This window comes from Parasteatoda tepidariorum, chromosome 7 (assembly GCF_982258835.1).
Source record: "Parasteatoda tepidariorum strain Cologne lab strain chromosome 7, Ptep-v5.0, whole genome shotgun sequence".
Lineage (NCBI taxonomy): Eukaryota > Metazoa > Arthropoda > Arachnida > Araneae > Theridiidae > Parasteatoda > Parasteatoda tepidariorum.
The window spans coordinates 100,619,901-100,644,847 of record NC_141761.1 but is presented as its reverse complement, the minus strand read 5'-3'; the positions used below and the strand labels follow the sequence as shown (position 1 = coordinate 100,644,847).

The window sequence follows — 24,947 nt, the reverse complement described above, 5'->3', positions numbered from 1 at the left end:
ATAAATGCTTTAAAAAAATTTTTTTTAATTTATCTATGTTTACTTTATATCTGGGATTTAAAGCAACAACTAACTTTAAAAATAAAAATTTCTGATCCTTAAAAAAATAAATAAAAATTATATTATTGTATACACACCTTTTATTGCAGCAAATTATAGTTATAATAAAAATTCTTGCTCGAGAAATTTAATTAAACAACCTAAAAATATATATAACATTTTTTTAAAACAACTTAATCATTTAACTAGTATTTAAATAATAACGATAAAAACTTCTATCCAACTTCAGAGAAATATTTCCTTTATATTAACTTTTTAAAAACAGTCACTGATAACATTGCAAGCTTTAATGATTGTTAATTACACTCATCTGTTATTTTAGTCGAAATTTATTCTAATTTTAGATTGTTCTAAATAAATTAAAGTAAAAATTAAACTAATCCGGATTATCAGAAAGACGATAAATTTTACAGACATAACATTCGTTTTCTTTTAAATTTACCTAATTTAATTAAAGGCTAGTAGGACATTCAATTCGGCAAGCGCACTACTGCACAAGGAATTACGCATTCATTAAACCAAAATAAATAACTCGGTCTCTTACAAATCAATAATATAAAGAAAAAATATCCGATAATAACCACTTCAGCAAATGGAAAAGAAAAATAATAATAAAAAGAAATGTGGGGGAAAAAATTTCTGTTAATTCTGTAGAACAATAATGCAGCATTAAAACCTCACAGTTACAACAGTTACAATTAGAATGAAGTTTTCGTTAGGATTTAATTTTAAGGTTGAAGTGTTGCCAGTAGGAAAAACTAATTTATTGAAGAATAAATAAATCAAACACGCTCATGCGTATCCCACAACCACATTTGTTTGTGCTGTTATTTCAAAGATACGCCGACTTTGATGTACATTAATTTTTTTAATAGTTAATCTTTATATAATAATAAAGAACGAAACCAATTTGATATAATAAGCAATTTGGTGATTTAGTCTATTTCTAAACCAAACAAATAAAACGATAACTAAAAAAAAAGTAGTTGCGAAAGATCCGCAAGTGATGTCAAAATAAATGAAAGTCGTTTGCAAGTCACGCAACAATCGTTTTGTGCCTGCATCAATTCTTTATCCCCTTCACTTTTTTTTTGTCTCTTTTTTATATACCCATGCAATTGAAAGAGATTATAGAAGTCAAACGATATTGAAAGATCGTTATTTTAAGAGAAAATGAATCTTCATGGAAAAAAAATCTTAAAAAATACATTACGAACTTAAAGAGAGTGAGTCTCTTTGTCTATTTTTTCGAGGGCTAAATAAAATCTTCTTATAATAATGCGCATATGAAGATTCAAAGACATTTAGGAACGTCATAATGGAATATGTTCTAAGAGTTGATCACTAGCAAAAACAGGTGAAAGAATATTGTGGTTTTTTTATATACGAAAGATTTTGAAATGGTAATTTTTATTAAGAACACAAACATTATGTCATCGCACCTTGGCCTTGTAACTTATTTGTGTAAACATCCACGATTCCTCTTTCGTTGAAGGTCGAAAGTTACAAAAGACTATGTAACAAATTCGATTATAAGTGCTAATATTCAAGTATCGATATTTTTCCCCCCATATACAGCTGCATAATGGGAGTCTTCAAATGCGATTCCTTATTAATTAATTCTGACGGTGTACAAATTACCAGCCAGCATACCTGAACGCCAATTGGTTACTTCGTTCTTCGTAGTTCTTAAAATGAATAAAATAGATAAAGAAGATAAATATAATGAATGAAATGCATTGTGATGTCAAAATAAATTTAACGAATTTATAACGAATACCGCTAAGAAAAATATAACGAATCGAATGAAATACAAGGAAAGTCAAAACGAATACGCCAATTTTATCAGTGCACAACCTAAAATGTAATAAATGTATTACATTCTGTTGTTCGTCATTAATTAATACTGACGGTATACAGTTGTAAGTCAAGCATTAGTAACGTCGTTTTTCGTAGTTGATAAAATGAATGAAATATATTGGTAAGAAATGTAGAATGAATGAAATACAGGGCAAACGAATACGCCAAATTTATCAGTGCACAACGAAAAATGTAATAAATGTATTCATTAAAAATGCATAAATATGCAGAGGTATTATCATTCATATAGACTACTAATATATTGGTCTAGCTATATGACGAATTGGCATAGGTTTATAATACTTAATTCCGAAATAAATCCGAAGTATAAAATGTTTCCTTTTTCATTGTACAAAGAGTAGTAGTACTGGTCAAAAGATTTTAAGAACTCTACAAAATTGCCTAGGGAGTTTAGAACTTGGCATGTCCCCTTTCATCTGGATGCCAAAAACTTTAGATGATGAAAAATATCCCTAGTGACCTATGAACACTTTTTTTTTTTTTTTTTGAAAGTAAGTCTCATATGAGAAGGGAGGTATGTCACGGATGGGTAGTTTGCATCTCCCCGACCCACTGAGCAGAGAACGGGGAAAGGATGATCCCCGTCACGGGAGAGCGACCAACACTAACGAGACGGGGGCTGATGTAGCAAATCCAGCCATCCTTCCCGCCGTTACGCCCCTTTCTCAAAATCGTCCTGCCGTGAAAAATTAGGGGGGAGGGCATGAAAGTGCGACGGTTCGCAATAATTTGTAATCTTAAATAGCACATCTTCTCAACAAACTTAAGACATTTTTATATCACAGATGTATAAAGAAAATAAGCCCTGGGAAGGGAGTGAAGGGAGAAGGGTGGGGAGGGGTGATTATCAGTGACAGACACGCTAACCTTGATGATGGATGCGGTTTAATCTGGCTTTGGGAATAGCAATTTACAACTTAATTGAAAAATTGCACAGTTCGTTTTTTTTACAGGCGTGAATACTTCCCTAAGATAGCTTGAACGATTTTATTAAAAATTATTTTATGACATGCAATTTAGAGGATAATCATCTTCAGTAGTTGGGCTTTAAATAGAGAATTATTAAACCATTAATTTATTTGCTGTCGGTGAAATCAACATCAATTATGTTAAGACTTGCTTTCACGCAGGGTAAAATAAATAAGCCTAAATTAAACGAAAAATAATTTCACTACCGATAAATTTCGCGAAATTATCTTATATTATCCATACGCAAAAACTTGAAATTAGTAACAGAATCAGAAAATCTGCTATTCAAAGAATCTTTTGCTCAAATAATTCATCATTTATGAAAACGTTTGCACAAAAAAAATTGTCATTTACACCATTCATTGCTGAATAAAAATTGCTAGTTATTGTTTGATTAAAATAATATCTGCCATTTATGGAATTATTGGCTCAGAATTTTAGATATATAGCACACCTTATGTAGCATACTATACCTAAAGGTTAGCAAAATTAATTTTCGACATCAACTTGTAAATTCAATAAAATTTTTAACATATTTCTTAAATAAGAAATTATAAATTTTTTTATTTTATAAATTAACATTAAAAACAACCTTAAGGCTTCAAAAGCAAAAATTAATTAAAACAAAATTTTAATTTATTAAGCCTATACTATTGTCAATCACACGAGTTTTGCAGTATAGTATAGTTATAACAAAATCCAACACCACCAACCTTTGATGAGTAAAAACATATGCAATATGAATATTTCGATCATTCCATTGCAACGATAAAAATTTTCAATAATTTATAAATTAACATCTAACTTTATATATCGTTCATAGATTTAATATTATAGGGGAAATGATACCGTTTTTAATAAAAAATCCCGTTCTATACTCAGCACGTGGGTAGAACAATGACACCTTTTGTAGTGCCTTCCACCCTCTTTGTTCAGGGAAGACCAAACAGGAGGGGGATATTGATGACGTCAGAAATAATCCGAAATATTCAAAATTAAGCACGAATTTTCATTCCATGGTCATCAAGCTGACATGCATAACTTCGTTTCATAAAAATAACAAGAGGAGTTGAAGATATGGAATCGTTTGCCTCATATTCTATGCAAGTCCACCCCAATATGCACCTCCCCTTTCCTGTTCCGTTTTAACGCATGGGTGAAGATGGAACATACGATGCGGAAAACAAGTTATTTTCCAAGTTGCTCATCCCCTTTTTTCCAGATGAAATAGAAAATCGAGAAGAATGCTGTCACTGTGAAAGCCATGGACAATGGAGATAGGGATCGCACCTATCAAGACGATTGTTACAACTGCTAGCAGATCATTGATGTCATGCCCGCCATCTATTGAAAAGACATTTCATTATAGGTTTAAACAAAAAGAGAAACGAAATGAAAAATATACGGTTGTTGGTTTTGTAATCAGAAAAGAATTGAATCTACTTGAGAAATTTGAGCACGTTTTCTCTTTTTCAGCAACTATTCAAAGAGAAAACAATTCGAGCAACAAGAATCTAGCGATAAATTTATCGCACATCTGAGAAATTTAACACATATATCAGCAATAGAGATCTTAACATTGAAAATTGAGTACGAAACAAAGATCTTGGTATTTGAAATAGTTGAATTGATTTTGACTTTGGAAATTGTATACGAAGAAAATCTTTTTCTTCAGCAACTATTTAGAGAAAATTCAGGTAACATAAATATATCTCACATCTTAGATCTTAAGCAAATTTAATAAACATATAGCACCAATAGAGATCTAAGCGTTGAAAACTGTGTACGAAATAAAGATCCTGATTTAAAAATGGTAGAATTAACTATAACATTGTGTATACGTAAGAGAAACAAATTCTTTCAGCAACTATTCAATTCAAGTAAAATATCTTACATACATATATCAGCAGTAGCGATCTTGACATTAAAAATGGTCAAAATAATTTTGACTTAAAATTTTATAGATAAAAGAAATGGATTTATTCAGCAACTGCTCGGAGAAAATTCATGTCACACGAATCTTATGATTAATTTGAGATGCGTGAATTAACAATGATGTTCTTGAAAACGTAAATGTAAACGAAACAGATAGCTTAATATGAAGAGTTAGCATTAAAAATGCTTGAATTGACTAAGGCATAAAAAAATTTCTAAAAACAGAAATAAAACTTTCCAACAACTATCAAGAAATAGAAAATTCTGGTTACACGAATCTTACGATGAATTTATCACATACTTGAAAACTCACACATTTAACACACTATAGCAGCAAGAGAAATATTGCAAATTAACATTGAAAATGGTTGATTTGTTTTTGACTTTGAAAACTCTATACGTAAAAGAAAAGAGTTTCTCAGCAACTAGTTAAAAAAGAAAATTCCGATACCATGAATCTTTCGATGAATTTATAGTTACATAGATCTCGGCATTAAAAATGCATACGAATAGGAAATCTTGATATTAAAAATTTATACAGAAATCTGCCTCGATGCCTAATACTGTTTATGGTAGAAAATGGTAATGCTAATACCTGAAAATTTAAATTTTCAGTTAGTAGCCAGTGGCCGGTAGACTTTAATAACGTATTAGCTACTTTTTCCTCAACCCTAATGAAACGGTGACTGATATCGATAGGTCCTTTTCATTTAATCATTTTGCAAACATTTTTTTTCCTTGCTTGGATTAAAATATTTTTTTAAAGAAAAAAATCATATTATAAATAATCTACGGTTATAAAAAGTTAATTCAACAATAAAAATATAAATATGTGACAAAATTTAATTAAAATCAATTGATTTTAAAGAACTTTATTTAGAAATATGTGTACTTGCCATATGGCGAGCGGCTATTTTCAAGACGATTGTGGAGCCTTAATCACCATGACAACTTAGGCCAACGACTAGCTTTTTATGTACTATTATTTTATAGAGACATTTTGATATTAAATTAAGCAATTAAATAATTTATTTAAAATTTAAACTTTATTTCTTAATTCGTTAAATGGTTAAGAGGGAGAAAATGAAGCTCCTCCAGCACACATGTAAAAAAAGAACATGAAATTCAATAAAAGAATTGGAAAAAAGAGAGAGAGACACTCCATCCAATTTCCAACAACAAATCCCAGCCCAAAATTATCTTTACGATATAAATGATTGAAATATGAGAATCCAGAATAGGAATACATAAGCACCCCCTTGTGCAATCTCATGTCGGATGAATGTAATTGCCGATAACATATAAATTTTTATTGCTGCAATTGGTAAAAAGAACACGAGCTAAAACAGGGAAAAACTAATTCAACGTCATATTTCTACGCCGGAAGAATTTGTAATTGGAAAGGTTTACAGCACTCTGTCACGAGAAACCAAAGTATTTTTTCCCTATAAACCTTCAAATCTCTGAACGAATCCCTACACCCAAAGTTACGTGCCAAGGAACAGTTCGCAGGTAAGCGCTATTATTAGGAAATAATTGCACTTTTATTTCCCTAGCTTTTTGACCTTTTTTTGAATTGCTTTTTGCTAAAGGCATGTATTTTATATTAACCGAAATGTAAAGAAGAGGCAATAAAAAATAAGTGAATTTTATTTTGAGTTTTCCAGCAGAGAACATTTATTGCACACAGAGATAGTAATGTGATTAAGTAGAGAAAGCAAGATATGACACATTGCAATTCACCGAGTTCTATAAAAAGAGCATGTGATATTTAAATGAAATCACCGAAGGAAGTTAGGAAAGTCATTTTTCGGAAACACGTTCGGGAAATAGCAAGAAAAATTCACTAAAATTAAAAGGGAAGAAACACGAAGTAATTGAATTGCATTCTTTCAACAGCTTCAATGAAATTCCTTCCTTTATTACATGAAAATAAACAGCTAAAAGCTATTCATTTTATAAATAGCAATAAATCTTTAGCATTTGATGCATATTACAGGGACACAAAAACTGTAGTCCAAGGGATGAATGCGGCCCATCATGCGTTTTTAGATTTCCCACAGAAAAATAATTGAAAAAAACCTTAAAATTTCATAACAGCTTTTCAAAGTAATTTTAATTAACTTTAATTAATCGTTTTTAAATAAAAGATCTAATCTAAATAACTTTTTATGTACCATAAAAAAATTACAAAATTCTCAATTTTTCAATAGAGAAAATTGAAAACCTGCTAGAATTTCATTTTATTAAAAGTAATGCAAAGCATACATAAATAGATAATGCCCATGTTACACTAAGGATTGTCCTAGTTAACTCAAATCATCGCAGCCCCGGAAAATCAAATTCTTTTTTTTTTTCCAACGGCTCTCTTCTGAAGTTGTAAATCTCTACACATAATAATAAATGTCATAAACGTATAATACAATTATTGTTCGCGTTCACTGAATAAAAATAATCGCCTGATTTTGACACGTAATACTCTGACAATAAGAATGTTTTTGCCTATGCATATACCAATGCATGAAGATTACAACAAATAATTACCATGAAAAACAAGGGGTGAACAGTGGATCACATAAAATTAACGTAACACAATATGATTACCAGTAAAAGTACACACACGCCCAAGATGAGTTATCTTAATTTAAGCTATAACGTGAATGTTCCTACATGATATAAAAACAAGATCACATCGAGAAAAAAAAAATTTTTTTTTCGTCAACTAGACTGTAAATTAGTTGACAAAAATAAATCTTAAATATTGCTATTAAGAAATGAAAAAAAAAGAGCAATGTATTTTGCATTACGATTAATTGAAATGGCACAAGGGCCGAAAGCGGCTATATTGCGTCAAAGGCAAAGAAAGTTGCGTTAAGTAATGTAAAGAAATTAAATAGTGTTCAAAAACTATCATTCTGATGAATATATCTGATGAGGTGAATATTTTAAAGATAACAACCACCTGACACTCGCAAAACATCTTAACCTCTCCTCTTCAATTCCGAAAACCTCTCAACCTTTTGATGCAGATGGGACACTGGTGCTTGTTTTATATATTTTTCCGACACGATAATTACAAGCAAGTATATATTTTGGTATTTTTTTAATCATAAAATATTGTCTAATAGAAAAAAATACGTCGGATTACCGGAAATATATTTGCACTGAAATATAAAATAAAATAAAGAAAGAAAGTAGTTGTTTTTCTTTTCTTTTTATCATTTATATTCAAAAATGTATCAATAACGGATTTTGTAAAGTAAAGAAATTTCAACGATAAATAACTGTTCTTCTTAAATCTATATAGCTGAAAATTTCCAATTGCCAATTTGAAAAAAAATTATTGTTTGGAAGTGAGCCGTGCAAGGAAAATATCATCTTAAACACAGAAGGGAAGAAAGAAAAAAAAGAAGAAAAAAACACCGGTGTTTAATGTTGCATTTTATAACCATAAATTATTAAAATGCTAAATAAAATATTTTCCCTATATTAATTCAAAATAAAGAAGTATAAAAAATATGCTTAATAAAAATGCTGCGAAAAAAAATTATCCAGCATATGCCTTTTAACATTTTCAAATCCCAAAAGATTCATTGATGTTTATAAAACGGAAAATAGATAACATCTTGTATAAAAGAACTAAATCATATAAAAAAATAAATAAAAACTAATGTAAATGCGATTGAAAATGAAGTTCTAATCGATAAATTCTAGGTCTGGGACAAATCACGTTTATATTCTTTATGTGATCAAAATAAAGTACTTATCAACCTAAAAGCACATGTTGATCTGTCATAAGGAATAAAAGGTTCATTATTGAGAGAACTCCCGATATAAAGAAAAACTTCAAATACGAAAATCTCGTTCGAGGCCATTGAAAGAGCTTGTATAATAAAGTTGACACACGTCAATGCAAACAAAAACTGTTCGATAGAATCTTTTCCCCAAACACCATATAAAGCAGCGCATTATTAGAAAGAAATTCCAGAGTTTAAACCAATCAATTAGATAATAAGAAACGGAAAAATAAAAGTTAATTACGGTGCCAATAGAAGTGCCAATGTAAAGGAGATGAGCAGATAGGAAACAAATTTCGACAACTTAATTCGATCTTTTTGATCGCTCAGGGGTCTTTTTCAATCATCACGAGGAAGGTCTTTTAATTAAGATGTGAGAAAACTATTTACAACAGGGGGAACACTATTGCGTGACCGGACGCGAGTTGAAATAGTCAAAACTTGTTCATGTCTTAATTGAGAAATTATGTACTGAATAAAGAGTGTGACTACTCACGAAACAAAAGCAACAGTCATATACGTAACACTTTTGGCGGCAATCAAAAGTCTTTTGAAAGTTCGGCTTTGCATCGGTGAAAGTTTAAACCAGGTGATATTTTTGACAATGAAATAAAAGATTTTTGAGTTAAAAGTCAGTCTTGTTGAAGTTTACTAATAAAAGCTTGTTTGTATTCTAAATTCATTACGATTATCTAGGAAAATTAACTTTCAAAAAATTGTAGTGCTTTTTCTCTAAAGTTCTCAAATCATTCGAAATCATTTTAGATACACTAATAAAAAAATAATAAAAAAAAAAACACTATAGCAAAGTTAAATATAATGCTTGTATTAACGTTTAATCCTTTGACACATAATTTTTATTAAACATATTTTTTATACTTTTTTCTATATTTTGCATAAATTTAAGTCAAAATAAGAGAAAAATATTATATTTAGCATTCGAATGCTTTATGACTATGAAATAGAGCATTAAATATTTTACATGCGTCTAAGGCAAAGTTTTCCAAACATGATCACCTCCAAACAATATTTTTTTCAAATTTGCACTTATATACAGTTATTTAGACATAAAAGGAACATTTATTCATTGAAATTTCTTTAGTTTACATAATCATTTAGTGATAAATCTTTGAATATGCATGGAAAAAAAATTACAAGATATATTTTTTAGATTTTAGTACAAATATAATTCCGATAATCTAACAGATTTTTTAGTAACTATTAAACTGCTTTTTAAAATTCAAAAATACCAAAATCAGATTAGAGCGTCAGGAAAAAAAAATCTATCCATATAAAACCTTATGATTCCAAAACTCCTCTATTTCAACAAGGAAAATAAAAACAATGAAAATTACTATTAAACCTGACTATGAATACAAAACGTCTCCATCAGGGTGCGTAGCCAAATCTTTCAACAAAAAATAAGCACCATTTAAGAACATTTTAAGCACTATATACATTAATAAAATGCAAAATAATTTTTAAAGACTTTACATGATCATGATAAAATAACCAGTTTCTGACAAAGAGCTCTTTCCTTGATTATATTAGCCATTATAAAAAGATGGAGAGGTTTTTCGGTTCGATACCAGACGGTGGAAAATGAAGCATGAAATTGAGAATATCTCGCAAAATGCAGCGAGTTGTACCATGCGAGTGCAAGAATCTCACCAAACCTCCGAGCTCAGTAGACGCACATGTGGACTTTCCAAGGATTTCATCAAACATGTAAAATGATTGGCGCTTTAATACGCTATGGACCGACGGGACGCCGAAATAGTTTGTGGTTGAATGAATTGTGAAAACGTTGAATTGAACAATGTGAAAAGCACATGCTTTTGTTTAATACGTGGCGAAAATCGACATGGTAAAGTAAAAAAAATCTCATTTTCGAAAAAAGAAAATTAAACACTTTTTAAAAACACTCAATGAAAAAAAGCACCTCTAAGGGCTTTTAAAATACGAAAGTGAGCACCTTTAAACACTTTTTAAAAACGCTACGCACCATGTCCATTGGGCAAGCAAAATCAATAGAATAAAAATTACTATAAATCCAAACAATTTAAAAAAGAAAGAAAAAAACGTATTCAACTTCGTCATAACCAGGCATTCATTTTAATTCGTCATTGCCTCATAACGCAGCTTCATATTAACAACTCTATCGCAACACTGTTGTAGCGGAAACAAATATTAAATCTTGAGAGCATTTATTTGCGAAAGAAGTTTGGGGGAAAAAAATGTTGCATGACAAGAGAATCAAATTGGTGAACCAACCCAATCGTGACAAAATAAGCTTACGTGAAAGAGAAGTGAATCATGAAATATCTATTTGCCTAACAAGAAGTCTACTAGTATCAGGAGCATTAACATGAGTCCTAGCTCGCACGAAATACACATTAATAAAGAATTACAATTTTTCAGAATATTGACGTGTTTGGCGAGGATTTTCCATGTAGGAGGATCAGGTATTTTAGACAAGAATGCCAAGGTTGAATTTTTCGATTTAGTTCAGCTGAGCAATTCAACAACAGCATTAGAATAAACACGGTTTGGTAAATGTAGGCAAAGCTCCTTTCATCATTTGTTTAATTTATAGGAAAAGAGTAAAAGGAAACTATAATAATTAAAATGCAATGATGAAAAATGTGTGGTAAGGTTTAAGATAAATATTATTGTACTTGAAAAAGAAATTAAAACGAAGTGTAACTAAACAGAGATTATCAGAAATATCGGCTGTGTTGTTTAATAAGTTGGTGCCATAATCTGCACGAAAAGTACTAAACTAAACCGACACTAAAACAGCTCAATTAGCTTAGTAATTTTTATGTTAAGATATCTTACTATAGATAAAAATCTAACGATGGTTCGCAGTTTTCCTTTGTTGTCCGTGCATTTTTATTGGCCAGAAAATCACATCGTAGGATCCAGTTTTCCCTTATTCATTTTCAAATTGTTTTGGTTGTCATCAGCATAAAATTAATAAGAGCCATAAAGGTATTCGCGATCGCAACGCTCGAGTACGCCGTCTAGCGGGAGCCTGTAAATATCGGACATTAATTTATCACGTTTTCATTTAGTTCCATCAAAGTCATTGACTGAATCAGACGCCATTTTTTAGCAGCAAATAAGAAACAAAATTTCCCTAAGGAAAAGGCCGAAGAACTTGAAAAAAATCTCCAGAATATTAGTAAATCTTTCAGGAACAGAACACGCCAAACATTTGAAGAAAAATTCCTCAATAATTTTTAATTTCTATTATCAACAAACTTGCAACTGATGACTTCCGATTTCGGATACTGTTACAGATGTGTGTATTAAGGGAAAATGCATTTCTTCTGTCTTCAATTCATTACGAATTAAAGTGAAGTCAACATTGCTTTCGTCATTCCAGTGAATAAATATGAATTCAGAACATACAGAATTGTAATAGTTATAGCATATTCTTCTTCGTTAGAGAATAGTATATATTTATGTATCCATATAATTCGGAAAACAACAATAAAAAATTATCCAAGTTACTTGAAATAGTGCCATTTGTGCTGATTCTTAATTAATTTAAATCGTTTTCTTGGTAAGTTTTTTTTAATTTTGAAAGAATAAGTTCAACTAGAATTCAGCTATTCTGTTTTTAGCTACATATTCAAATTCCTATCAATTATAAAATTTTGCTGTGTAGTATGTTATCTAAAAGTAATGAAGGTATAAACTATGTATCTATTATTTGAGAATAAAGTTTTCAAACAAGGAACTTATCATTTTGGAATTCTCCGGGAATCATAAATCAGGTAAGTGCAATGATTTTTACAATAAAAAATTTGCTTGTAATTATTTTTTTTTTTTCATTTGATGATGGTTCTCTACAGAATGGTTTTTTACGTCTGATTAAGAACTATAAGAATAATAAAAAAAGAAACAATATGAAAGTTTTTATTTCAATGTTAATAATTCTTAAAATCGTTTTTTTTATCCTAAGAATTCTTTATTTTCCGTTTTTTAGTTTATAATTTTTTGATAAAAATTGTTCTCAAAATACTTTTGAAAAATTAAATGGTATAACATTATGTGTTTATGTATACTTCTTGTATATTCCAATGTTTGAAATAATATGATTCAGAAAAGTATGGAATAAAAATTCGGTACTTACGACGTATTAACGCCACCGCCGCTACAGATTTGGCGGTTTTTAAGTGCCGCCAATCTACACTTAAAATTTTTGCGACAGTTCATAAAATAAAACACTTTATTTAAAATCAAAATAGTTAGTTGGATTTCGGTGGAAAATGAGCCGATATAGAGTTTAGCATAGATTCAAAATAATCATATCGCCATATGAACTCTGATGAATAAGATTCCAAATGAAATAACATTTCCAAAACGTACGTTTGCCAAATAAAGTTTTATGTTGTGGGAATTGGTACATTTTCGTTTTTTCGGTAAAATATTTCCCTCCTGAAAAAATAAAATTGCATCTTGTTTTGTTTTTGGCAAATCCCAAAGACGAATATTCGTAGCACTAAAAATGGCGACAAAAAAGAATTGTTTTTTTTTTTTTTTTTTTTTTGTTTGTTTGTTTCGTCAGCATTCTTTATTTTACGTTTCTTAGTTTCTAAATAATGATTTTTATTGAAACTTGAAATTTTTTGATAAAAATTGTTGTCAAAAAACGTTGTTTACAAAATTAAATTTCATAAAATTATGAGGCTTATGTATACTTTTTGTTCAATTTAATTTTTGAACTAATGATTCTTAAAACTATAGAATGTAAAGTTTAAATGGGCCTTTCATGTTATATCATTAAATTTAGTAATACTATTTCTCGGGCATTAGGTTTTAACTCTTATAAGAATATACATATTTTTTTCTGTTAATGTACAAATATTTTTCCGATGTGTTTTGGATATTCCTTCTCTAATAAAAAGAGATACCATTTTGTTTTCGGTTGTACAAGAAAGAAGATCAAGCATTTTTCTTTTTTAAATTTAATAAGCCACATTAAAGAATTAACGTTGCAATGCTACACGCTACATTAACGATGTCTCCAGAGTAACTGAATGACGGTTCATATGGAAATCGCAGGTAAGCGTCTCATACAACAACGCCCCCTATAGTTCGTTGCGATCGCGAATTGTTTTTCTATAAATATTTTTGTATTCCCAATTTAAAGTTATTTTACTGTACTGCTTTATTATTACGCTTTTAATTCAAAAGTTTAAAATTAAGATAATTGTTTTTTTTTATTAATATTATTATTAATATAATGTAATTCTGACCAACATTTTAAGATAAAAGTTATTTAGAAAGGGTGGTCTAATCTTATTAATCGTTTTACAATTACTATTTTTGCGCAAATAGCATTAATATACTGTTATAAATTACAGTTAAAGGGATCCGTTAAATGATTTAGTGCACAATGAGATGCAAGAAAAAATAGTACATATTTAATATATCTGCCCGTTTGGTAAGCGAAAATATTAAATTACGGTTGTGAATTCAAATTTGTTTGAAAAATATAATATAAATGTTATAACAATATAAATGTTATTTTAAAAAATGATGATTTCGAAAAATTACTTCTGTTCATCAATAAATCTAGATATTTATAATACTAATGGATAATAACATTTGGACGTGGGAAGTGAAGGCACAGGCGGAAGCAAAAAGATTTTCTTTTAGTACATATATGTTAAGTTAATAATTTTAACTTCAATAGAAAAACTATTTTCTGCAAAGAAACAACAATTATTGCGAAGCAATCATCGGGGTTGGTGAGCAGCAGCGAACAGGGGGCTAAGTATCCTTTAAGATATGGGGCAATGTAAAGTAACAAACCACACAAAAAGGCTAAATACAAGATGAGAGATTTAATAAACATAGTAGCAGAAGACAATTAGTTATTAAGCCACTTTATCTCACGTTAATATAATTTTCTGCAAAATGAAGAAAAAATGTAATAATCTCATTACACAAAAACAGCAGAAAAAAATATATATAATACTTATGTCGCACAAAAAAAGAAGGGAAGAAAAAGGTTATTCCAGTGTTGACTTAGGAATCAATTCTGGCGGTTAGCAATCTTAGTCTATTTACCATGAACGCTCAGTTCTAAAAAGGCCAGATTATAACCCCCAAATCCCTGACAATCCATTTACACAAGCGAAAAAGAAAGAAATAGCGGTAGAATTTCTTTCTGGATAAGAATAATGAAAAAAAAAAAAAGTTAGACTGTGGACTCGTGACCCTGCGCTGTAGGCACTAATCCCTTGGTAAACGAAGTCTACACTCTGATCTCTGTATAGAAATAATTACTGTCTGGACCATACTATACGGCGAGTCATCCATGTGAAGCTCCGAGTTTGGCAAACTCGCAAACCTTAGATCAATATTAGATCTTTGCTTAGGCCATCCTCCTGTTTCCCGTTCTTGGGTGTGCTTGTAAATATTGGGATGGATACTACGTATTCTTCTTATGGCCTGAAGGGGAGATAGTGTAAGATTATAAGAGAGAAAGAATAAAAAGAGATTCTCGGGAAATATTGTTTTCGGACCTACAATGCACAACCTATTTGTTTTGATGGATAAAGATCCAGGAAACATTTATGGCAAATATTGAATGACTTATTAGAGATAAAAATGGGTTTCAAAATGAGTCGTAATTGAAGAACTTAGTGGAAGAACATTAGTGTGCTAGTTATGTGATTTTGGGAAATTCGGTATTAAAATGTAGGGAAGAAGAAAAAAGTTTCACAATGACTCATAATTGAAGAACTAGTGGAAGAATATGCTAAGCGATGTTCTAAAATGTAAAAATAAAGATGAGTTTCAAAATAAATCGTAACTGAAAAAGTTAGAGAACATATTCTGAAAAAATCAGTTTAGGGATATTTATACTAAAACTGGTTTCTCAATAAATCGTTACAGAAAAACTTATCATTATAAAAAACTTTATAGTGGAAAAATTATAGTGGAAGAATAATATAAAATGCGATATTTCTAAAACAAAATCAATTTTAGAATATTTTTAGAATAATGGAGTGTTGGCATGATTTAATCATGATTAAATCACGATTTAGTAGAACAGCTTGAACCGTAGTTGATGAGCTTGATAAAGAATTCAAGTGATATTTTTGAAAATCTACAAAAAATGTCGTTATAAAGCGGGTTGTTTTTAACCCATTTTAGGCCAATAGATATTTTTAAAAGTTTTATTACTTTCATTGCAGAAAGCTTAAATTAAATTCATTGAGACAAAGTTTCGTGCATGAAAAATAATACTTTATTTAAGAAGTGAAATGGTGCATAAATGGTGATAATATGCAAAATGAAAATGGTGGATAATAGTAATAGAAAATAAAATGGAAAATTCCATTAACAGAATTTGCACTTTAATCCATAATAAAAACATATGACAAATCTCAAGTGGAATAATTAGACATTTTTAAAAAGTCGAATTTGTCAATAACCGTTTCAGTTTAAAAACTAGCGTATTTTTAAAAAAAAATTTAATATTAAGTATTTACTCCAGTTGAATTACTAAAATTTTATAGATGTTTTCAGAACCCTTTAAAAATAGCAAAAAAATAAAATTAGCCAAAACTATACATCACAGTATCGATAAATATATTCGAAATGGTGCGTTTACGCATCTTTGTTCGAAAATGGATTAGTCAGTTTTAACTGGGTGCTTCTAACTAATCACATGTTAGTGTCGAATTACAGCTTTAAGGCTTGAGTTTACTATCACACTAAATCAATTTTCGTAACAGATTTAATTGGATACCTGCAACCTGATTGGTTGACCCAAGCGTGACGTCGCTTGCTGGTATCCAAAAGAAATTAGAGAAGGAAAATGGTTCATATATTTCATTGAATTTGAAACAGTTGGCTTAAAAGGCAATAAAAACATCAGAAAGCTTTATGAAAAACATACAGAATATTCCAAAGATGCAAATTAAATAGGTGAGACCAAGACTTGTTTCTAAACTTTAACTAATCATTATTGAGGTCGGAAGAGTATGCAAAGGATTAAAAAACATCAAAGACCACTTAGTCTTAATGAAACTGGAGTAGCACGCCTGTATTTTTGATATTCAGTGGAACAGTTCACTTAGTCAAAGGAAAAAGAAATGCAGAGGAAAGGAGATCTACACTCCAATGTAAATTAATCAGGGCCCATAAAATCGTAAACATGGCGAATAAAATTGAGCTTTGGCAAAAAGTATTGGCGAATGATTTTTTCCACTGGAAAGAAAAATATATACTTAACTCGATCCTCAAAATTACGTCGAAATTAATTTTCTAAACAAATCAGTATTTTTTATTCGATTACAGTAATTAACGGTAATGCAAAGCCAATTAGAATTGGGTCCAAATACAATCTACAGTAAAATAGTTTTCTATGGGGGGAAAAATAATAAAAAATATTTAGGATTTTCATTTGCGAAAGTTGGTGAATACTTCTGATATTTTGCTAATTTAGTAGCTAATAAGTTGAAATCCTTAGCACGGGCCTTGATTAATGTATATATTTCATAACTTTTTGAAAGTAAATTCCATGACCATTCTGTCTTTATTTGACTCTATGGTAGGCTGACCTCGATAATCAAGCACCAAATCGGCAAAACAGTTGGATCAGCTCTCCCTAAGCTGACCACCTACCTAAGTGTACGGTTAATTTTGTGTAATACGCTATGCTATGTACGAAATGTATGTTTTGTTGTACGAAAATTATGCAGTACCAACACTGCAGATCTAACTTACGGATTTACGCAATATTTAAGATAAATTAACGTTTCAAGGAATGGTAGATATGTATGCTTTCTATTTCGTCCTATTTTTGGAATAACTAAAGAAAGAAGAATATACATAACAATCATTATTATGTTGTACTAGCCTCTTTCGGCGACCAGCTCGGTCACCTTTCAAAATTATCTTGTACAACATACAACCTTTAATGGTAACCAAGCGGATTGCAAAGCACAACTGTGTTTAAATATTCTAATTCTTCAACCCCTCCTCCAATCCTAACACCTTACTTAGTTTTTAACAATACATTAATAAAAAATTTTTTCACCGTCTTGCTTCCCACAACTTTGCTCGAAGCGAAAATACTTTGATTTCAATTTTAACAATTTTTAAGAGATTTCCGCACTATTTTAGAAATTCTTCGTCATTTAATTTTTAGTAATAAGTCAAAATCTGTCCGGCAGCCATTAAATCACACTAACTACCGTAAGTATGAGTTCAGGGCATTTCCGTAAAGTAGGCAGCAGAAGTATTAAAATTATTTTCATCTCTGTCGTTAAATATGGAAGGGAAAAAAAACTCATCTCAATGCTCTATTATGTGCTGTACTACTTTCTTGAGGACCTCTCATGCTATAACTTGAGTATGCTATGCTTGATAAAGGCAAGTTCCGAAAAAGGTAATAATTGACATGACTGTTTGCACCGTTTATATTTATTAGCTAAGTTATGTTAAGTGCTAAGTTCTTATTTCTATAAAAATTATTCTATATTAATATTTAAGGTATTATAACTAACTGTTCAACACTACCTAAATTATTACTTAAGATAACCTAACAAAATGAATAATAACTAACTATAGTCCTGCAAATAGATAGAGAAATATTTTTTTAGATTACTTTTTTTCGTCAAACTATAAAGAGAGAGATAAAATTTAAAAAAATAATCCGCGTAAATATAGTAGGCGTTCGTTGAGTCATCAGACAACATACTTGAAACGAGATTGAACGAGAGATATGAAAAATAAATATTGAAACAACCGCTCTGTAATCAACTTCATACTGAATATTTTTGCAACCTACTTTATAAAACCACGAGTTACAAAATATTTTAATAGATATAATAAATAATTAAAAAGCTGCAGACATGACATATCAAACTATGAATACATTTATTTCAGCAGTTCTCGCAAAACTAAAAACGTACTATCCAGTCAGAGCATATTATAATGAATTACGAATTCACCCGAATAACCCAGACTAATAAATTAATAAATAAATAATTATGACTGGACTCAGTTGATAAGGGTATCTAAATATGTCCATCTCAAGTCCAATCTGTACATTAACCTAAACATAAAAGGCGCTTTAACTAATCCAATACAATTTCGCAATCCACAAACGGTTTCAGAGAGAATAATATTTAATTGAATTTAAGGAACATTTCGAACGGAAAACTCATCACATTAAAACAACTGGGGCGTCTCGCACTGAATCTTAATTAAAATTCTAATCCCTTATTCCGCAACGGTAGCAGTGAAGGGCCGCGACCCCTTTTAATTATTTAATGAAAAATGACCCGTACGAGCCATGCGATTCCGGACCTCATTTTAAGGCTTTTAAAATCTCATCTGAGGAGAAAGCATCCTTCCTACCAGGGCGCAATCCGAGAGGTGGATTGAATTTTCATTAGGGCTTTTCGTATCGCGCCCCATGTTATTGGGGCGGCTTAGCCATTCCGCAAACACAGCCTCCGGACAAACATTTGGAATTTGTGTCTGCGGCCCTCCCGTGTCAATATTGCGCCTTAGGGAGGGCATGGGGGTTTAGGCAAGCAGAAAACACGACAAGACACCCAAGAGAACGAGCGGGGCTTAATTAATGGACCGCCCCAGCTATCCATCCCCCCTTCACATTCTCACCGCCCTTCCTATTTGCTCTGCGGCGGCAAGTGACCACCCCGCCCGCCGATCATGACGTCAGTGTGTCCCCCTACCCCTGTCTCGGACATGAAGACAACCTGATTAAAGTAGGTAATCAATGACCGACAAACATTTCGCCGCTTCTCTACCTCTCAATCGATTGAGTGGGCGGTTTGGGGGGAGAATGGACGATGGCCGCTTTCGGACATCTGTGATAGTCAACCGGGTTTGGCGAGTAAGCACTTTTGGCGATTAAATATTTATGAAAGACGGTCATAATCAAACAAAGGCTTCTATGTATCTAACAATTTTTTCTAGTTAATTTATTTGTCTTAAATATTTTAAAGAAATAATTCGCAGAGTTCTATTTCACCGAAATATGTTTCATATGTCTAACAATCGGTTAAGTTATTTATTTATTTATTTTTATTTCAAATGCCTACCCGTGATAACATTTCATTAATTCAGGCATTTTACAGGGCAGATTTGTAGGCCACTCTCTTTCAGGGCACCATATTAGGTGGGCCAACGTTGTTCCCACAGTAAGGATAAATAGTACTGAGAATGAAAGAACACCCATCCCTTGCCCGGGATTCGAACCCAAAACCTTTCAGATGCAATGCCAGTTCCCTGACGCCTGCACAATCCGGTCGGCAGGTTAAAATAATTATACACTAATAGAAGATTTTTACGTTTATACTTTACAGAATTAGGATTTGAAATCAAATGTAACGGAGATATATGAACATATAATAATAAGACACAAAAGTTAAATAAAGCCTTCGTGCAACGGCTTGTTGTGGAACATGGGTTCCGGAAGATTAAGACTCCAGACACAATATTAAAGCTCATGGACAATCTTGGTAATGTGATCAGCATTGCATATTATGTTGCCTTTGTTTTCTGGAAAAGATTTTGCCGATTGATTTGAATCTGGGTGTGACTCAAGCCACCACAGGAGGGCACTTTGCTAATATAATGCAAATAATTTTATAGGAATGCATCTAGTTTAACAAATACTTTGAAATTTTCACGAAGAGTGATAAAAGGTGCCTTTCAAGTAGGATATAGTGCTTTAAAATAATTGCAGATTTTTCCTCTTATTTTGAACTAGTCACAAGAGACTAAATTGTTAAATGTGACACAGGTTTTTTAAGTGGCGATGCTAACTGAAATTTAAGAAATAAACACAGGATACAGGGTGGTTTTCCGCCTGAAAGGGTTAGTCCAATAGGCAGAGCCCAAAATGAATGGTGGTTTATTTTAAGCTCTATTGTTCCACGATCACTAAAATTCGACATAGTCCCCCAGACTAGAAATAAATGTATGCCATTTTTTCCTCCGGTTTTATGGTTCGGTCTGAGCTTTAGTCATAAAGTAGCATATTTCATAATCATTGTGACGTTGCACATTCTCTGTATCATAATTTTCAATTAATTAACTTAAAAGCAAACTGTGAAATGATTTAAAAAAATTTTGACTGAATTTTGACTTCTGAACAGGTTTACTAATAAATAAGATTTTTTTTTGTCTTTTTTTTTTTTTTTTTTTTTTTTTTGTAAGAAATAGCATTGAAGAATAATAAAGTTCAAACATTCAAAAACACTGAAATCTTAAAATTAACATTGTAAAATAATAAAAATGTGACATACACTTATCATTTTATAAGTAAAATTAAACTGATTAATTCTTCAAAAATTTCTTGAGCGCTTACACATTTTTACAAACTATAACTTGAAGCAAATAATTAATTATACAGCATTTCAATAATTCTAAGCACATTCATTGATCCCTGGGCAACACTTAAGATAAGAATATAAGTTGAACTATTTGCCTTTTAAAACATTTGCCCCAAACCCTGACCAACTTCCCTGATCGAAAATAAGTTTTCCAAAAGCAAAGCCCCAGCACCCCTGAAGGGGAAACTCCCACTAAAACCCCTAAGGATAAAATTTTCCCAATACACGAGTACCTAATTCACGAGTAGATATTTGACATTCTCAATTCGAAATCCATCTTTCGAAGAGAACGCCTGGTGGGGGGAGGAAGGACCATCCCCAACTCTTCCCGATCAATATTGACCGAAAGTGTGTGTCGGTCTCAAGAGGTTTACTCGGAAAACACTCTGAGCCCTTCACTCCCGCCCCGGATTTATCCCTCCCCCCCCCAGCTTAAGAGAGCGCGCGTTTCGTTTTATACCACTGAGTTCGAGAGCCCTAGGTTCAAAACTGCTACTGAATTTTCCAACCGTTTTCTGTATTGTATAAAATAGAAGTAGCAGTTTCCGACCATCTGTTTAATGTCACACACAAAACGTGCACAGTAGATGTTTGTTCGGGGTGGAGGGGCAATCCTCATATGGGGAGGAAGGGACTTATTATGGAATAGCGACAGTAGGTGCTTATTTTACATTTTACCAACAAATTCATCTCGGGATTATGCGGTAGAAAAACAAATAGATTGGGTAAATAAATAGAACACGGGGAATTTAAGATTGTTTATTCGTCTCGAGAGATTCAGGTTCTTGACTATGGAGTCTCATCAAACTTCAATCCGTGCATTTTAATTTAAACTAGGGTTGAGCTGTGTATTTAATGAGGTTGATCTAAAATGTTCAGAACTCTGAAAGCAGGAATTGTATACTTGGCGGTTTTTGGTCAAAGCAAATTCAGTCATGCCTATAAAGTATATTACATGCACCGACTTACAAGCCACTTTTAAAGTTTTAGAATGAAACAGTATAGGGGTTAAATAATAAAAAACTAACAACAGCCCTTTGGGGGCCAGTAGGATAAAGAAGGCTCAGGCTACCACAATTTCGCGACTAACGATATGATTGTGGCATTTCATTGTGGTCAGCATTGCAGGCAGGCGGCCTTTACTTCCCTGACAAGCTGCAACCCATCGATCTGAAACGGACCGAATCCCAGTTGTTCTCACCGACAGTTTAGAGCCTCAATCACATCACTTCGCGGCTCATGAGTTAAAACAGATATTACGAATATACAATACATACATATTAAGAATTTGATAATAACTCATTGAATGCATAATTTAATAAAGCAAACAGAAAATTTTAAAAGAAATTAGAAAAATAAAAATATATTTATATTTAATTTGTAGTAAATAATAAATAAATAAATAATAATAAAATATAATTTGAAGAATATAAAATATTCTTCAACTTTTAAAATGCAAAAATATAAGTTACGGAAAAAACATATTTTTGATGTTTATCCTTTGACTACTAAACGCGAGAAATTTAAAAAACCATTTTCATTAATTAACCAATTGTTTAACATTTACTCAATGAAAAAATTTCTCATCAACTAACTTCATTTTAAAACGCAGATTATCAAAAATATATTCGAAAACAAATTGGTATATAAAAAACAGAAATATTAGTAAAAATCAATTAACAGCACAACAGTTCTTTTTTCCTAAGCAAGAGAATATTTTAATATCCGTAATTTCTGGTTAAGTTATTAAATTTTAGTTTTGTTCAATTAATTTATTAAATGTTTTTTCCTGAAGGTATGTTTGTTGAGCAGACGATTTTAAGAGCAGAACTACAAATTTTCAATCTTAAAAGAACATTTTTAAAAGTTTTATTGATAATTATTTATTTAAGTCATGTTTTAGAACACAGCGTCATATTTTAATAAAAACGAAAAATTTAAAACTTAAATTTAAAATGAAATCTAATATGATAATATCTCGCACTTAAAATTGTGATTTATAACGCAAAAGCAAACGACTTCAAGTAATGAGCTCGAATTGATGCAAAATATGTTTCAAAAACAATTTTGTACCTATTTCATAATTTCGTTCTTTCAACAACTTAAGCATTTGTGTTTATAACAAACTCCAATTAAAATCAAAGTTTACAAAAGATACCAGACATTATTACGATATCAGACGTTAACACCTCTAACAGCCAAATCAGATAATAAGTTGTTAAAATAATAAAGAACGAAAGCAAACGATAACTGATAAATTCTAACCTCTCTTCAATCAAGTTTTTTTTTTTTTTCTCCTTCCTTATAAGCTGATTTATTTTTTCCCCCTTCTTTCCAACCTTTAATCAGTGTAGTGAGAAAGATAGGGATGAGTGTTTTCGCTACCGGACCCTGCATGATCATCGTCATCAACTTTCGTCTTTCTATCTGTCATCATTGCTTGGAAAACGATCTCACCTCCCCCCCCCCTCTCTCTCTATAACCATTCTATTTGGCGCATCGATCATCATTTCATCATCCAGTTTCACTGCATCCGTAACGATCTGAGAGCAATTAATGTCTTTTGCGGCGACCGAAACCAGCGGCGATAAGGAGGCTTTCTTAATTTTTTTTTCCTCTCATCTGTCATATGTTTTCTTCGTTAATGAAGATATTTCGTATTTGCAGAGCAACAAATTACAATCATTAGATAAGACATTTCAATGAATGTGTAACCGTGGTTTATTAGAAGAAAAAAAAAAGAGGAAGAAAAAAAAAAAGATAAGATAGACGAAAACAATGTTGTTTTATCAGAGTTCAGTAAAGAAAAAAATATCAACGTGATTTGCGGCAAATGCCGCTAAACATAAAAGGTTCCATTTAAAAATTTGTTATGAAACAAATCACTCCACAAAAAAAATTGTTTAAATAAAAGATTAATTTAAATATTGACATTCTACACCGTTATCTAAAGTGTTTTTGTTTAACGACAGCAAATAATTGTTAAAAAAATAGCAATTAATTTAATAGTTTTCCGTTGTAAATTAAACTAAAAAAAAATAAAAAGATGAAATTAACACTCAGAAAATTTTTACTGTCGAATTCACTGGAAAATTAACGTGAAATTTACTTAAAGATATATGCCAAAAGAATAAACAAATAAATAAATATAAGATTTACCAAAAATGAAGGCCGAGAAACAATTGTCGGGTTTACTACAAAATGAAAATGCCTAAACGCGAATAATTCATAACAATATTTAAAAAAGAGCTTTTTATATTATTTATTAATTATACGTATGCAGATTCAATTTTATTCATTGATAATATTATTTATTGAAAAATAGGTATTTGTGGTGATTTTTAGGTATAATGAAGAAAAAAAATTAATAAAAAAGCACTCTCGAAAAGCAGAAAAAAAGCGCCGATGACAGTTGAAAGAGTCCGTAAGAAACGTGCCCCCATACATGTTTTTTAAAAGCATAATTGTTTCTGCAAGTTCTTATCGCATTTCATTTATTTCGATTTAAAAAAATTTATTTCACAAATTTATAATTAACTAAACAATGCAATTTTTTAAAAGAGGAATTAGCTTTAAAGATTTTAATAATTGACATAAATTTATAAGATTTTATGCAAAAAACACTTTTCAAATGGCTTTAACTTTTGCAAAACAAATAATATAGTATTGCATAGTAATCTTTAGAAGTTGAGGGAGAGTCAGCGGGGTGGAGTCCATTAGTTTTATATTAATATTTTTAAAAATCCAAACAATAGTAATCTTTATGGAAATAAAAATACAAATAAAAATTAAGTATGTTTTAACAAAACGCGTGGTTAAGTAATGCTCTGTTGTATTTAACGCAATTCACGTACAAACATGTTAAATAAAAGTGACTTAGTAACAGAAAGAAAAAAAAGGAAAA

The 24,947-nt window shown here is 30.8% G+C and overlaps 1 protein-coding gene across 13 annotated transcripts in view; it reads right to left on the bottom strand.

The window, feature by feature from the left end:
- The window catches only part of LOC107445501 (transducin-like enhancer protein 4), a 171,298-nt gene that overhangs the window by 63,403 nt on the left and 82,948 nt on the right, over positions 1-24,947 (bottom strand). The window lies entirely within an intron of this gene.